Genomic DNA, 18323 nt, shown 5'->3' with positions numbered 1-18323 from the left:
TTGGGAAAACGACAAGTCATTGGCATAACATGTGGCTATCTGCATGAAATATATCTCGGCAACAAGTCGTTGGCACAAATAATTATTTTTAATTAATTTTCATTAATCCTATACTGACGACAAGATAGGGTGCGAATGTCTTGGGTACCCTAAACCCTTGTCATCCACAATCACACACACAAAGTTTCATCGCAAAAACTCTCTCGATCGGATTTCACCGCCTTTCACCGGTATAAAACTTCATCCGTTATACTTTTGCTGATTTCACACATTGTTGGTCCGATTTTGTGTTTTTTGTGGTTAAAAACTTCATCAAAAATCATTTCCGACGAAACATATGCCAATGACTTGTCGTCGTTATAGAGGGTACTTATACCGACGACAATTTCCATCTATGGAGACTAGTCTATGCTGACGACTCTCAGCCGAGGACTTGTCGTTGGTATAGCGACGACTTGTCATCCACATAGGGTTAAAAAAATATCATCGACACAAGGTGGTATTCTTGTAGTGATTCAATAATTTCTTGGTATTATAGGGTGTATTTCTAAGAGTGCTTGGGTTACGGACAAGTTACTCACATGCTATTGAGTACAAACAAAAGGTTACAAGAAAAATGAAATCTAGGCCTACTAAGGCTATACGTTTCAGGTTATTCGCATTTCAGAAATGATCTTGGTATTTCTAAATGAAACTTTACACATATAGACATAAAATCTAAGTAGATTACCGTATAAAATTAGCATGGTTTATAAACTCCGTAATTTTCTTTTCAAAAAACTTCAAAATTGAGTTTTAATTTTTACGGATTAGCATTCCGATATGAGATGTGGGCTCAAGTTATATAAAACCGGACCATAAAAATGAGTTTGTTGTGTTTTCATCGGGTCTAGAATACCCAATTTCAAAGCAGTTGATCATTTTTTTTTAAAAAAAAAATTAAACTTATTAGAGTTCACACATCTTTAAATAATTTTTATTAATGATTCCGTCTAGTCTTAACATCACCCAAAAAATAAATAAATAAATAAATAAAAATAATCCTTTGGGCCGTAAAGACAAGGAGTCCCCATCTTGGTTGTCTCGAAAGTACTCTGCCCTAAAAAACCCCGGCGCAAGATCTCTAGTTGCCCTTTTGTGATCAAACCCTCAGGCTTCTTCAGCCGCCCTCCTTATAAAACAGTACAAACGCACACTACTTGGTGCATACCATCCTATCATATTCATAGCCCATCATGTCTGAATTTGTGGTAGGGCCATCGCCTTGTTCGCTTAATCATAAACATGACATGTTCTTGAGTTTTAGAGGTGATGACGATCGTTATATTTTCACCGGTTCCTTTATGAAGACACACAAGGGTGTCAACATTGTCATCTACGTGGATGATGAAACGATCATCTACGTGGATGATGAAACGATTAAAACCGCTGAAGATCTGAAACCAGAATTGGTGATTGGTATCAAAGAATCCAGGGCATCTATTATTGTGTTGTCCAAGAACTACGCAAGTTCTTCCTGGTGCCTTGACGAGTTGGTATTGATCCATGAGCAACTTACGTATCCCGCCTATTTGTTATCCCCATCTTCTATCATGTTGAGCCCATCCATATCAGGAAATATCAGGAAGCAAGAATACATTTAGAGAACTTAAAGTGAAGGTAGCCACTTTCTTACCTATATGTCCATAAAATGTCAAGATTCCCTTCTTCCTATACATTTTTAATAAGTTTCTTCAATATCATCAATTATATGTATTTTTTATTATTTATTTAAGTTGGATACAGAAAGAAGCATAACACTAAATCAAGGTTTTCAGTTAACTAATCTTATAAATTAGTTCATGTTATCATGTAGTTGATGTGAAGAGGTTAAGAAGAATAGTAGCTTAATACAATATAATTTCGATTTGGAACTTTGGATAAATTAACTCCAAATCTGATTTGTTAGTTTTATACATGGTGTTTGCACTTATTAAAATCTAATTTTCAGGTTGGAGATGAGTTTATTGATGAAATTGTTAAATATATCCACTGTAGATTACAAGTATCCTTAAGGAGTGCTCTTCCACAACTTATATGGAGGTACAACTACATTAAATTTGTCACTTAATGATTGAAAGATAGTTCCTCATATACGGGTGACATACTCACTATTTTGGGTATGAGTGGGATCGGGAAGACATCTTTAGCAAAATATGTCTATTTGTCATATTTTCATAAATTTGTTACAAGTAGCTATACTGAAGATATCAGTAGGAGATGTGATGAAAAATTTAGTGGGTTTCTTGATTTACAAAAACAAATTTTGGTGACATTACAAAAACAAGTCCAATTCAAGTTAATGTTGTTTCTATGTACACCTCAATGATAGAGAATGCAGTAGATGGTAAAAAGGTGTTTATAGTTCTTGGCAATATTGATAATCATTACTTGGAAGCAAATTTTTTGATCTGGGAAGCAAAATTATAATAACAACAAATTACACATGGTTGACAATTAGTTGTGCTCTATTGAAAACATAGAAAATATTTGAGGCCTCATTCTTGACATGAGAAGATGGATGTTTGAACAAGAAAAGATGAGGAGTCATTCCAAGTGTTGAAACAAGAAAAGATGTGTACTTGTTAGTATTATCATTTTATGCATGTTTAATGTTTTTTGTTTTCTCCATATACATGTTTATCACATTTTAAATATTTTTTGCATCCCTCTTTTAGTGTGTGTGGTCATGTATGTCTCGTTTTTATGGCTTAGTACTAGAGGCAAAGGGGGTGGGAAGTTAAAGTGGAAGAATTGGGTGTAATGCTATATTTACTTTATTTTCTCCTGTATATTTGTCGTAGCCTCTGCTTGGCTTGGTTTTTATAAAACTTGTGATGTTAAAAAAAGAAGATGGATAATCTACTATTGCTAGAATGGGTCTTATGAGAAATTTTCAAAAGAACTAAGATGGTTGTATATGCATGGGTTTCCTAAACTGTATATAACTCCCTTTTTATTGTTCTTACATTTTGAGTTGATGAAATCCACTACTATTCTAACTAATCTCCATATGTTTCTTGGAAGTTTTGTGAATCAGTTGACGCATGTGTTGAACTTGTACTCATTGATCTTAGCTTCTGCAAGATCCTTGCAAAACTTCCAAGAAACATATGTAAGTTGACGAAGGTTCAAACACTATTTCTAAATGGTTGTAATCTTGGTGAACATGCCATTTTGGAGGATACAAAGTGATTTGCAGTTCTTTGGATTTTGTGAAGCTTTGGATCAATTGATCAAGTTATTTTTATATGTCGGATCTAGATCAAAACCCAACTCACTTAGAGGTCTAACCACAACTAATCTGTCAATCACATGATATATATATTGAAAAATGATTCTCAATTACTTTAGTTGCTTTTGAATCATAAGATGTTGAGTAAATTACAATTTTCGTAACTGTGGTTCTGTCAAATTCGCATATTTAGTCCAACCTTTGAAAATTTGACAAAACGTATCATTGTGGTTTGAAGAAATTGCAGTTCACATCCTTAATCTACTTAAAAAGACTATTTTACCCTTATATATATATATATATATATATATATATATATATATATATATATATATATATATATATATATATATATATATATATATATATATATATATATATATATATATATATATATATATAAGTAGCCAACTTAGATGCAAAGAGAACACATTAATATGATTACTATGAGATGGTTATGAATGGAATTTTATAAAAAAAAATATGATTCCATTCTATGATTTTCCTTTATAGTTGGACCATGTGATATAAATCTAATCAATTGGCCTAAAAAGACGGGTATACCCTAATTGTTAGTAAAACGTGTTTTTTTAAAACCTATGTGTTTTTCTAGATCACTTGGTATGATCAAGCGGTTTAATATCAATACACAAGAAAACGCTACTTGGTAAGTATAAGGTTTTTTTTGTCATTTTTGCTCATAATTTGTGTCTTTTTTCATATTCTTGTTTACAACACATTAAGACGCTCATTAAGAGCTTAGTTCTCTAATTTCTTTTTTCAAAGAAATGTCTGTTTTAAAATGTGTGTATATAAAAAATTTTGACGTGCACGTATGCAAATCAAGATTCGTATATACGCATATTTTGAAATAGATGTTTTTTTTTTTCAAAAGTGATTAAACTCCAGCGACTAAAGTGTCGCAAAATTTGCTTTGAAAAAAAAATCATACAAAAACACGCCTCTCAAAATGATCCTAACTAACTAACTATATATATATATATATATATATATATATATATATATATATATATATATATATATATATATATATATATATATCAGTGTTGCAGAAATCGGCCTATGCGGCCGATTAATCGGCGCTAGGCGGACCTCTACCACTTATGTTTATTGCTAATCGGTTACTATAATCGGGTTTGGTCAATGCCGGTCAAAGTCGGACCTAATCGGAGATAATCGGACATAATCAGATCTAGGCACTCTAAACGGTCAAACGCGGTCAACGGAGATTCAAAAAAAATTGAGGGGCAAAAGGGTCATACCGAAAACTTTTCTAGGGTTCATTCCTCTTCTAACTCATTATAACATTACAGGCAAAATGTATTCTCCCCTAACTCAACTATGAAGAACTGAGAAATTGAACCACTGACGGTCGCATTCTCGCCTTTTGCTCTATTACATCGTCGTCGCCTTTTGCTCCGGTAGATCGTCGTGGCATTCTCAACTTTGAAATACCTCTGTGTACAAAATATGCAGTCGCCTTCTCCTCCGACGCTGTGTACTACTCCGGATTAGATCTTCTCGACTTCGAAATACTCATCGATAAACGTTAGTTCTTCTCAAGCTACTTTTGGTTGTTCTTTCTTCATGAAACTTATCATATAAGCTGTAAGGCTAAAACTCATCTTGAGTCCTACTTCCAGAAAAGTCACCATAGTCGCCATGATTACAGTTTCGTTTTGAAGGAAGACCCGTATTGATTGGAGCTTGGAAAGGAATGAAAACCCAGATTTGTTTTTCAACTGTTAAATATGTTTTTCTTCTATTTTCGATTACCTGTTTGATAATTGATTTTGGTTTACACATCGTTGATATCACCTGGCTTGCTTAAAGGTTTGTTTGGTGATCGGTTTCTTTATACGTTTAGCTTTGATTATTTTCCAGATTGGATCTATTCTTACCAAAAGATAAAGATGGCCCAAAACATGTCATTATCTTTGTGACGGGTGGAGCATGGATGATAGGGTAAGCAAACAGTTAAGCTTCATGTGTTCATTATCATTGTGGTGCCCATATATCTTCTTGTGTACTCTTTCAGCAGGTTATTAAGGAATCCAAAGGAGAGACCATGTCTCTCAGATCAAAGCTTATTTTGGTTTATCCGGAATGTAAACAAACATGATTTATACTATAAACAGATGTTAACATGTATACCAACATTATATTCTGGTTAAACAAGTATACTAACATACCAACATTAGCTCTATTATTGCTTGATTCTGATTTGTATTTTGGCGATTTTAGTCTCCTCCCCTGTTAAGTTAACTTAACAGGTTAATTGTTAAGTTGTAAAACACTTGAAGTTGTTTTTTAAGCATGATGTGAGCATCCTGAATTTGGTTAATTATAATACTCGTATGGTCTATTGGGTGTTGAATTTAAGGTTCATAGATTAAGGATCACATTGATATTGCAGGTTAAATTAAATAGCTTTTGGCAGCAATCGATTGGATGTATTACTCAAAAGGATATTTTAGGAACAAAATCAAGTGACGGGGATTAAACTTATTATAAAACTTTTATGCTTACTTACTAATATTTTTAGGATTAAAGTTAGATTTATAAACTTTTGAATAATTTTCTTAATAATTAATGGTCCCCGATTAATCCCCGTCTATCTGATTAATCCCTAGACCCCAGTCGACCGACTAGCTAACGTCTAGCGTTTTCTGCAACCTTGATATATATATATATATATATATATATATATATATATATATATATATATATATATATATATATATATATATATATATAGGGATGGTTAGAATAAAAACAATAAATAGTGTGAAAACATAAGAACACTACTTTTATGTTATTCTTGTACAAAGAATTTTGTATCAACAACTTTATGTTACTATTCAACAATGAATAAATGAATAAGTATACGTTAAAACTAATATTAAAATTTACTAAAATAATGCACATATACAAAATTTTTAATAAAATAATAACATTCTAAAGAATATATAAATAATCAAACATTAATATTCACATTAGAATTACTTCAACAATACAAATATACAAATTCATTGCAGAATAATAATACAAACATAGAGTTTTTATGTTTTCAGATTATTTACGGTTTTTTATTTGAACTTAGTTTTATATATATATATATATATATATATATATATATATATATATATATATATATATATATATATATATCACATTAATGTGTGACAACAGCCAAATTTGGTCCAACAAAGTCAATAAAAGTCAACCCGATCAACTCAACTTGTATTATAATTTGAAGAGAAACGAGTCATTTCCTCATACTTCTATTGTCCTATTGACAAGTTATAATACAAAATACATCTCTTATTGGTAATTATTGAATAAACCCTAATTTGGATTGGTAAACAAGAATTCGATAATCTAATCACATATTATTTGAGTATAAATAATATTCATAACTTAATGTAGTGGAATTCATAAATCTTATACTACGTGACAAATTCATAGCAAAGGCTACAAACACAAGTTTTTGGTGAATTCGTCACCAGATGCGACAAAGTCTATACCCGACTAAACACCCAATTTTTAACGAAAAGAACTTGGAAATTCAACCAAATTTCCATGCAACATATTATTATTTTGATAATAATGTTTGTTATAATAATTTGAATTTTTATAATTCAAATTAAATATTTTATACATCTTTTATACCATACTTTATATTAAAAACACATCATTTTTATAAAAATGCCAAGAGTTTATAAAGGTTTGACTTTTTTATAAGAAGTTACTAGTTACAAAGATGTTCCCCCATCATAGACAAACATCCTTTATGTCATTGCACTAACCCTAGACTAGTACCTCATTCTTATCAAACTTTTTATAAAAAAAAGCCACTCTTTTATAAAAATGCCTAGATTTTTATAAAAGAAAATGCTAGTTGACTTTATGGGTTATGAAACCAAAAATTAGACAAGATGGTCCCCTCTTTTCCAACAAGTCTAATCTCCCATACATATCCATGCATGCCCACCCCCTTGCCCCTCTCTCTCTTAACTTCGGCCCAAAGGCCATTCTTCTTCTATCATCTTCATCATTTTCATCTTCTTCTCCATGAAAAGCTCTCATTTTCCCTAGCAAATTTCTTCCAAGTTGATTCTTGAGTTTTTGGTAAGTACTTCCTTCTTAATCTGGTGATTCTACACACTTATAAACTAGTTTCAACCCATTTACACACATTATCATGTGTTACTATTCATAGGATCTTCAAATCTTCAAGTGTTTTTCATGTGTTCTTAACTTGAATCTTTCCATCTACAACCTTCTATCTACCAAGAAAACACATAAGGTGAGTTCATACCTCTATATTTTCGATTTTTCCAAGTTTTAGGGGGAGAATACAAGTAAACTTGTAAGAATATACAAGTTGTTATGAATGCATACTTATATGTTGTGTAAATATGCTAAATACAATAAATAATGTTATTACCTAGCATTATGAACATTTAGATGTAAAAGTTAGTTTAAAATACAAAACTATGAAAAGCAAGTATAAACATGCTATATGTTCTTAAGAAAAATTATAAACACAAAACCATAAAAACTAGGGTTTTTATGAACCTAATATGACTTTCTAGCAAAAATGGTTATAACCAAGTTATTACACCATTTTTGTGGGACATAAACCAAAATATGTTATTTGGGACATATTTTCTTGAAACTAGTTAAAATCATCAAAGATTTAGTTTTACAAAAAGAAAACTTAAAATCTTTCATTTTATGTAAAAGTGAGTTTTCTAACAAAAATGGTCATAACTAGGTTATGGTACCATTTTTGTGGGTTTTGACCAAAAATATGTTGTTTAAAACATATAAAGATAACTTGACTTAAATATCACAAAAACGTAAAAATAAGTTTTAGATAGTTATATTCACTATTTACCGTTTCTGACGTAAAAAGTCAAAAACTATAAAAATGGACATTTTCATACTAAGGATTCACTTATTGGTGCTAGATGTAAAATACTTGTTATTTATGAATATTTAAGCATGTTAGCCTCTATATGTGTGTGTGTGTATATATATATATATATATATATATATATATATATATATATATATATATATATATATATATATATATAGGTACAAATCAAATATTATAATAAACTATAATAAGTATAGTTTATGGGACATTAACACTATTGTAACATTTTTTAACAAGACGGATAATTATATAAAGATTCGTATAATTATTTTATATTATTTTATTATCATGGAAAAGTGATAATTATACATACAAAGGTTTTCATTACAACATAACGTAAATGCGTTGGATAAATATTGTGAGTCAAAGTCTTCATCATACCCATCAGAGTACCTACAAAAGTCATGTATTATAACCAGAATCTCCCATAAGAGAGCATGATACTTGTGTATAGATCTATACGAGACTGACAATCCTGCACCTAAGCTGCTTGCAACAGCTAGACCGGCAGGTATGGGGTGACAAATGTCTAACATTCTGACGTCTGAAGAAGGTCGTAACAAGACATCTATGTCTTAGCACGGTTATAATAACTCACATGGGGAAATCAACGATACATTTAGTTTATGGGGAAAAATACATTCAAATGGTTTTATATAAGATTAAAACTACATATTACTATTTTAAGTATGGAAATACTTGTACATTTCGGTCTTAGGGTTTCTGAGACAACACTCATTTTTAAGGAAAATATTGGATTTTTCTGGAAACGAACACTATCATTTTACAAGGAAAGACTTACAATTCTTCATACAAACTCTTATGAACTCACCAACTTAATTGTTGACACTTTATAAAACTACTTGTATTCTCAGGAAATCATTAAAACATGTAACTACATGCTTTTGAGTATGGGATGCTAAGGCGTCAAACATATCTTTTTATCATTATATTGTAATTGATTTTGAAACATGCAACTCTTACAACAATGTACCTCTTTCAATTTTATTTATGATGGTTGTATTTTGCTTTGATCACTATTATACATATTGTTGTGATACGATTCATGAAGTCATCCACCCCGGACGTTTCCGCCATCCTAGTTTGGGGGTGTGACAGATTGGTATCAGAGCATTGTTTATAGTGAACTAAGCATATCAAACCATATAAGATTTACTACTATAAATAGAATGGGACTAAAACGCTCTGACTAAAACATTCGGTACAAATATACTTTTACAAAATAATGATATATATATTTTTATTATATAAAGCATAAGTACTTACATACATACTAGAATGGTGTCATAACAAGAACAATACAAAAGTAATAAGATAAGTTGAACACTACGAGTAGGCCTTGGGGTATGTAATTAGATCTGGGAGAAATATAGTCTGATCAACTATATTTATCCAAGATGCGAGTAACATATGCCTGGGAATACTTGTGGTGAACAACAAGTCTAAAACTTGTTGGATTAGGTGTCTAAGCCCATAACTATAGTTGGTATATACTTGAACCAATAGTAGCATGGTCCTTTTGGGTTTCCTTCATCATAGCAATTTGATTGGATGAATAATAGAGAAAGTAGTTAATTATGATTTATTAATATATTATAAGAATAATATATTAATTGAGAACTCATATTATTTAATTAGTATTGATCAATAATTAATTTGGAATTAATTTAGTGATAAAAAAAGACTGATTAAATTAATGGGGACTGATTATGTAAATCAGTAATAATTGTAGTTTGGGCTGATGAACCCTATTGGTAAATGGGTGGACGAAAACTTTATGGGAGTACATAAAGATTTTGTCCAAGGCTTACCATAAAGGAGTCTATATGTTGCTTAGGGCCTAAGCAAGGGGATTAGGGTTTCCAAGTTGATAACCCTAGCAACCTCAACTATAAAAGGAACCCCCTGGACTCCTAAAATCGGCCTATAAATTCTAAGAAGAACGCCTAGCCAAAATTTGGAGCCTCATACCTCTCTCTCATATTCCTACATTGCTACTTGGTGTTTGTGACTCATTAGAGGTGCAACAATTGAGGCACTAAGATCTTGAAGGTCAAGATCTACTAGCTACAAGGAAAAGGTATTCTTCTAACTATTGTTTAGTTATGATTTTCGAAAATAGCTTGCTAGTTTAGGGTTTTGCTTTGGATTAATTATTTTCATGTATAACTTGAGAAAACCTAGATCCAAAACATTAGGGTTGCATGTACACCATAGGAATGTTGTAGTGCTCAAAACCCATCAGTGGTATCAGAGCTTAGGGTGTTTTTCTGTTATATTTGATGCCATGGTTAATTGTTCAAAGCTGAAAGAAGTCAAAATCTGGACTCTGCCAGATGAACTCAACGAGTCCAATGTGGGACTCGACGAGTTGGTCCAACTCGACGAGTCCATGCCCTGACTCGACGAGTTGACTCGACGAGTTGACTCGTCTGTTGGCAGATTTTTCGGATTTCAGGCCAAAACTAGATAAGGATAGTTACCATAAGTTATTTTAACTGCTTAAAAACGTGTTTTCTGATATGGTTATGAATATCCTCATCTAATTGAAAGATAATTGTCAAATTTTAAGATAATTACAAGATTATATGATAAATTAATTATTTGTATAATTTGATTTGAATTATCTTACCATATAAATAGATTAGGTCAAATTATGTGATAAGGATAAATTATGTGATTAATTTAATAGTTATAAATTTGATCTAAAAGTTTTTGAAAAGTTTCAAAATTTGTTATCAAGTTTTGGAATTTAAAATTTGATTAAAAGGTCTTAGTTTTGAAATATTTAAATTCTAAGTCATTAGAGTTTTAAAAGTTTAAAATTTAACCCTTATACTATTATAATATTAAAAGATTAATATATATATATATATATATATATATATATATATATATATATATATATATATATATATATATATATATATATATATATAACTAAGACGAGCCAGTCTTACCGTTAGTAGGCCTCATTCACGAAGCTGGTGTATAAGGGGTGTTTAAGGAAGCGGCCTATAATATGACCGTCATTGGGTATCCACTCTTACCCACCGCACTCTTGACTAGTGGAGGGTCGTTAGCCGAACGGGTAGGATATGACATTAATTCTCATTAATAAGTATAATGATAATTATAAAAGTAACTAAATGTTTTTCATAAATTCTCAATCTTAGTTACTTTAGGAAAAATGTGAAAATGGTGCTATGCCATGAAATAACACTTTGCACCTTGCCAAGTCGTTAGTGGAGCATGTGTGGTTAACCGGCACGCTAATTTGGACTAACAAGGGTGGCGAAGGGTAGCTCGAGAATTATCATAGATCAATGGAGCGTGTGTGGCTAACCGGCACGTTGATTAGGTGGTAAATGACATCGAGAGTACCACACATATTTGCATGGTTATTCACACCTTGTTTGTGATCCTTGGTTTCCCAGTCACAAACTTGAAGGGCATAATCGATATTAAACATGCCATTGAAAAGTTCAATGAATCTCAAAGATCTAGGAATTTCATAAAAACTTAATTCCTTCAAATTTCGTTTTTTTGGGTGGTGAAATTAGTAAATCGTCACTTACCTACCTTCAAGCAATTTACAATTAGATTACGACATCCCTTTTCTGAATTGTGAATTATTGTGTTGGGTCCTAGCCTTAATATTTCATTTGGGTGTTATATTAAGGAATTTCTATCTAATAAAACTTGTTCTTCTTTTTCAGATGTCTACCTCAAACAACGATTCTGGCTCCAACTCCTCTGGCTTGTTTTCCCTCATGAACTTATGTGGGAGAGTTATCTTCGATGGGCCAAACTTCAATGATTGGATCCTAACATTCACATGGCCCTTTGATATGAGTACAAAGAATATGTCCTCGACAAAGAGCTGAAGGAGATAAATGAAGAAACTGCTACTCCTGAACAATTAGCTGAGCATATGGATCATGAGAAGGAGGCGAAAAAGGTGTCGTGCATCATGATTGCCATTATGACTCTTGAGCTTCAACGGTCCTATGAGGACTTCTGGCCTTTCAAGATGCACCAAGATTTGATGGAAAGGTACCATCAAAGTGCTCGCCAAGAAAGGTACGAGATTGTTGCCTCCATGATAACGACCAAGATGAAGGATGGAGAGTCCATCATGGCCCACTTGCAAAGGATGCAAAGATATGTGGACCGACTGCTTAAGTTAAATGTCAACTTTGACGAAGAGTTGGCTATTGATATTATCCTACACTCTTTGCCTCCTTGTTATGATTAGTTCAAGATGACTTATCATATGAACAAGGAGGAGGTCACTTTAAGCAAGCTTTTAGGTCTATTAAGAACTACTGAAATTGGTTTAAAGGAAAGGTTGTCGTACCCACTCCTACTGCTGCTGCCCCAGTCCTGAAAATTGGACATGGGAAGGGGAAGAAGAGGAAAGCTCCCTCAAAGAATCACAAGGGAAAGTCTCATGATGCATCCTCTTCAAGTGGGTCCAAAGGTGGTTCTGCTGCTCCCTCATCCAATCCAAAGGAAGCAGAGTGCTTTTACTGTCACGACAAAGGGCATTGGAAATGACGCTACCCGAAATACTTGTAGGATATCAAGGATGGGAAGATAAAGCCCACCTTCGCAGGTATTTATACTATTTTGTCTAAAAACTCATCACATGCTAGTTCTTGGGTCCTCGATACAGGATGTGGTTTTCACATTTTTTCTGATTTACTTGGTCTAAGAAGAAGTAGGGATGTGGAGCATGGGAAGATGAACCTGATAATGGGAAATAGGAGATCGTCACCTATGACCAAGATCGGGGTTTACTCTTTAGTGCTTAGTAATGGGTTAGGATTAGATTTGAATAATTGTTGCTACTCGTCAGAGATGACGAGGAATATTATTTCCTTTCATGGTTTGTACAAACAAGGTTTTAGATTTTCATTTAATAATGAAGTTGGTTCTATTAATGCTTTCTATAATGGTACTTTTTATTTTGAAGCATTGCCTTGTAATGGAGTATATGAAACTGTGATGGTTGTAGATAACTTAGGAAAATGACTAAATCACATTTCACTGGTTCTTGGACATGTCAACAAGAAGCGCATAACCCAACTCCAAAAAGATGGAGTGTTGGAATCATTTGACCTTAGGTCAGATGACACATGCGAGTCTTGTTTACTTGGAAAAATGACTAAATCAAATTTCACTGGTTCTTGTGAAAGAGGTGAAGGATTGTTGGATCTCATACATACAGATGTGTGTGAACCCTTCAGATCCACCACGAGGGATGCGAATCGCTTGTACGTAACTTTTACTGTTGATTATAGCAAATATGGATATATTTTCACAACTAAGAAATTTAGACCCAGCAGAGCCTAAACCCTAACCTAGTACAAGTGAAACCACATTGCAATCCTTGTTGCATTGTATCCTCTATACCTTTAGGGCTTGTTTATAAACTAGTAACTATGTATGGATTGAAACCTAAGCTAATTTAGAGTAGTATAAATGAACATAGGTTGAAAGACTAAGGGTTTAAAACATAAATATAACCATTAATTGAGTTTTCGCTCAAAGTAATTAATGGAATGGGGGTTTACGGTTTTGAAATTAAAGGAGTAAAGGGTTTACGGCTAGGAAATCAATTCAAGATGGTGTTTTCGTTTGCCTTGATCCGAAAACACCCTTTAATGGGCCGAAAACACTTAGCTAGCCCACCATAGAACCAAAAACCCAATTGTGCAAGCCCATTCATGAACCGTAAACACCCTTCTATATATTTAGTTCACCCGAAAACAATTTCATTTCTCACATTTTCCATCCGAAAACACTTCCATTTTGCTCTCAGCTATCATCCGTGAACACCATAGACTCATAGGATTCTTGCCCAGATCTTCAACCAATCTTCAAATCTTCAAGAGATTCCTTCAAATCTTCTTATTTCCACCAAGAACACCATTAACCATCTTCAAGTCTTCATGTTCCAACCGAAAAATCCATTTTAGTCCACCGAAAACCCATTTCAACATTTCAAACAATTCCAAATAAATATTTGTAAGTATTCTTACATAATTAAAGTATTTTCTAACACTTTAATTATTAATCAAACTCTTATTTAATCTATTATTTAAATTAATATCTTATTAATTTAAATACGACGTCGGGTATAATTATTTTTAGGATACGACTACTGTCACGTATTCTAATCCGAGGATCATCGTTAGCACTTCGCAACTCAACCGAACACACACATTCGATGTGAGTTCATACCCCTACGTTTTTACCGTTTTTCAATGTTTTTAGGGGGGGATACAAGTAAAACACAAGGAAATCTTGTGTTAACATCCAAATGATTTCAAACTATCTTTAACCGAATCAAACTATTTTGAATTGTTTCTAACTACTTAAACTATTTTATACTTTTGTCTTTCCAAAATATATGTTTATATATGTATAAATATATAATTAAGATTCAACAGTCTTAGGACTAGTGTTTCCGCTTTACCTCCTGTTTCTTGTCTGGTTGTGGATTTAAGGAAGAATTAATTGTCTGACTGCCTTTTTAATCTAAATTATATATGCCTTATATATATATATATATATATATATATATATATATATATATATATATATATATATATATATATATATATATATATATGAATATAAAATTATTTAAATAAAGCTTTAAACCTTTTGTAACATGTCGAGCAAAAGGGTATCTTTCTCAAACAATTGATTACTGTTAAACAAACTGTTAAATTACTAAGGTTTTCACTTCATTCAGAACATGCACACAAACTATAATAGGTATAGTTTAGGAAACATACATACTAAGGTTTTAACTATGAAAAGGATAATACAAATAGTTTATCATTATAAAAAGGTTTTTCTCTGTTCTACACGTAACCGTCGATATAGCTTTGTGAGATACGTCTTCAAGTACTTATCTAAGTGCCAACGAAAGTCCTGACCTTAATAACCAGAGTCTTCTGGAGGGAGAGTGTGAGTTTGTGTATAAATCTATACGGGACTGACAATCCCGCACCCTGACTGTTAGCTACAGTTGGAACGGAAGTTCTGGGGTGACAAATGTCATAAACGCTTCCGACGCCTGAAGAATGTCGTGTCAGACCATCTGTCGTATTAGCATGGTTATAAAGAACTCATGATTTGGTATCAACACTACGATTAGTGTATGAAGACATAAACAAACTTCACATAGTTTCATTTAATTATAAAACTATAACACAGGACTTTACAAACAAGTAGGAACTAAAAGACCCTTATTGTTAATTCTAGGATTCCTTGGTTTATACATCAGGGTTATATATAGATAATATCCGATAGGCAGTGGGATGGGTGCTTTCCGCCATATTTCCTGTTCCTTGTTTGGTTGTGGGCTTAGGGCAGAATCACTCAATCAACTGTCCGTTCGATCTTGACTATATATAACTCGTATGCACTAAGTACTCGTAGAAGGAACTGGTATGTGTCATTTTTACTTATCATTCAATTACATCGGAAAATATAGGATTTTCTGGAGGAACACTCAAGGGTTTACAAGAAACAATTAATATACTTTCTAAAACAAAATGCTTATGAACTCACCAACTTTAATGTTGACACTTTCAAAACCACTTGTATTCTAAGGACACTAGTAGACAGGTACACACATAGGGTTCTAGAAGACGAAGCATAGTAGCTTAAAGTCTTGTTTTGTTAATTACTTTTGGAGTCAATTATATGTGATTCGAATACAATGTAAATACTATAATATTAATGCAATGGTTGTTGTTACTTTGATTACTATTATTCAATTGTTGTGATACTGTACATGATGTCCTACGCCCCCGAACATTTCCGCCGTTCCGGTTTGGGGGTGTGACATATATCTACTTAATCAAGCGTAATTCAGAAACTTTTTAAAAGTTCAAAGAGTTTAAGCAAGAAGTGGAGAATCAATTGGGTAGGAAGATAAAGATGCTCAGATCTGATAGCGGTTGTGAGTATCTTAGTATCGAGTTCCACGAGTATCTTAAGGAATGTGGAATTGTTTCACAATTTACGCCACCTAGGACACCACAACTTAATGGTGTAGCTGAGAGGCACAATCAGACCTTGTTGGACATGGTTCGTTCGATGATGAGTCGAACTTCGTTACCTATCTCATTCTGGGGGTATGCCGTAGAGACTGCCGCCCATATCCTTAATCTAGTCCCAACTAAGAAGGTTGCCAAAACACCTCACGATATGTGGACATGGAAGGTTCCCTCGTTAGCACATATCAAGGTTGGGGGGTTGCGAGGCTTTCGTAAGATGAGAGACTCACGACAAGCTCGAACCTCGTAGTGAGCGTTGTATTTTCATCGGCTACCCATATAAATCCTTTGGATATTTGTTCTATAGACATAGTGAGAACGTGGTCTTCGTAGCATGAAGGGGTGTCATTCGTGAAAGAGAACTCATATGCCAAGAGGATAGTGGGAGGCAAGTTGATCTTGAAGAGCTTCAAGAGACAAGTGATGAAGGAACCTCTAACACTGACACTCAAACAGAGGATGGGACTCCTATTGAACCAGTATACGTTCCACTAGAGTTAGTGTTCCACCTGTGTTGTATGGTTTCTATATAACAACTGAAGGTGATACGTTTATCAGTGATAATACACTGATAAATTTGGATGAGCCTAATAACTACAAGGAAGCCTTGGCGGGCCAAGAGTCTACAAAGTGGAAAGAGGCAATGGACAACGAGATTCAGTCCCTGCATGACAATCAAGTCTGGAACTTGGTTGACAATGTACACTACTAGGAAACAGACCTTTAATGACACACTTTTTACGACACGCACTGATTAATGATACGCAAAAGGGCGTGCCCTAAAAATAATGTCAGATCTTTAGAAATTTGAAGAATTCAGGACGCGCATTTTTGCGTGCCCTAAAATTACTGTCTCACAAAAAAAACAAAAAAAACACGGAGGGCACTTATGTTAAAGACGTGTTGTCTAGAAACGTCGCTTTATAAATTTTACAAACGCGCTCTTCGGCAGCTAGTATGGGGGAAAAAGGAAATCAAAAATATTAGAAAACCCGCCTTCCTTCCTTGTTTCCCCTCTTTAGCTCTTAGCTCTGGGTGTGTTCTTTGACCACAAAAATCTTCTCTAGTCTTCCTCCGCCTCCCTACATCGAGTGTTGCTTGCTTCTTTCCCTTGCACTCCGACCCCCGCCACCGATTCTTCCCTGTTCGTTGACATCGATTATGGCTCACTTACTTCTACCCACTGGAACCACCATATCTCCCACTCGATGTTGAAATTGTCAGAAAAAGCCCTAATTCAGTATTATACTCTCAAGTCTCAATATTAGGAATGCAAATCTTGATTCTCGTTTGTTTCAAATTCTCATTTGTTCTAAGCATCATTCCGTATTGATGAAAGATTATAGAAGCCCAAAAGTGGATACTTGAATTTCTGGAAACATGGGCGCAAACACGAATGTTACGCTCAAAGGCCGAAGCACTGCACTCCTATATGGAATTGGAAAGCATGACTGTTTTCTTTTAGAAACTACATCGGAATCGCAATTCGGAAACCGTCCAACATCATTTGCTCGAACAAGATTCCGTTCTTCTCTTCGGGTACACCTATGCTCTTGCTCGATTTTCGTTCTACCCTTTCTGGTTCTATTAGGGTTTTGATGCTCATGCTCTTCACAAACATGTCTTTGATTTTTCAATCGCATGTAACTCTTTCAACTGTTCAAAACCATAGTTTCTATCTCTTAGGAGGATTTCGCAATATGTCTTGCTAATTTCAAGATCGTCTTCTTTATTTGGTAAATTGTAAAATTCTTTTTGTTCATGCATTCCAAGCAAGCAAGCATCCAGTCTTTTCGGTGACGAATCTAGAACAAAAAGTTATGTGGTTCCTCATACGAAATTAGATAGGTCCTTTATATTTTTTAATATGATAAGGTAGGTCCTAATATAAGTTTACATATAATTTCTAAAAGATATTAGAATTTAGGTAGGTCCTAGGACCTACCTTGAATACATTTAGCTATGCCCTTGAGTCTTC

The 18323-nt window shown here is 33.4% G+C and overlaps 1 long non-coding RNA gene across 1 annotated transcript; it reads left to right on the top strand.

Moving 5' to 3' along the window:
• Window positions 1-1062: 1062 nt before the first annotated feature.
• LOC145160196 (uncharacterized) lies at window positions 1063-2705 on the top strand. The gene is made up of 2 exons (XR_013738059.1): window positions 1063-1659; window positions 1991-2705. It is a non-coding gene; the product is annotated as an uncharacterized LOC145160196 (long non-coding RNA).
• Window positions 2706-18323: the final 15618 nt, after the last annotated feature.

Source organism: Lactuca virosa, chromosome 1 (assembly GCF_052849685.1).
Source record: "Lactuca virosa cultivar CGN04683 chromosome 1, Lactuca_virosa_CGN04683_v6, whole genome shotgun sequence".
In the NCBI taxonomy this organism is placed as follows: Eukaryota; Viridiplantae; Streptophyta; class Magnoliopsida; order Asterales; family Asteraceae; genus Lactuca; species Lactuca virosa.
This window is presented reverse-complemented; position numbering and strand designations above follow the sequence as displayed.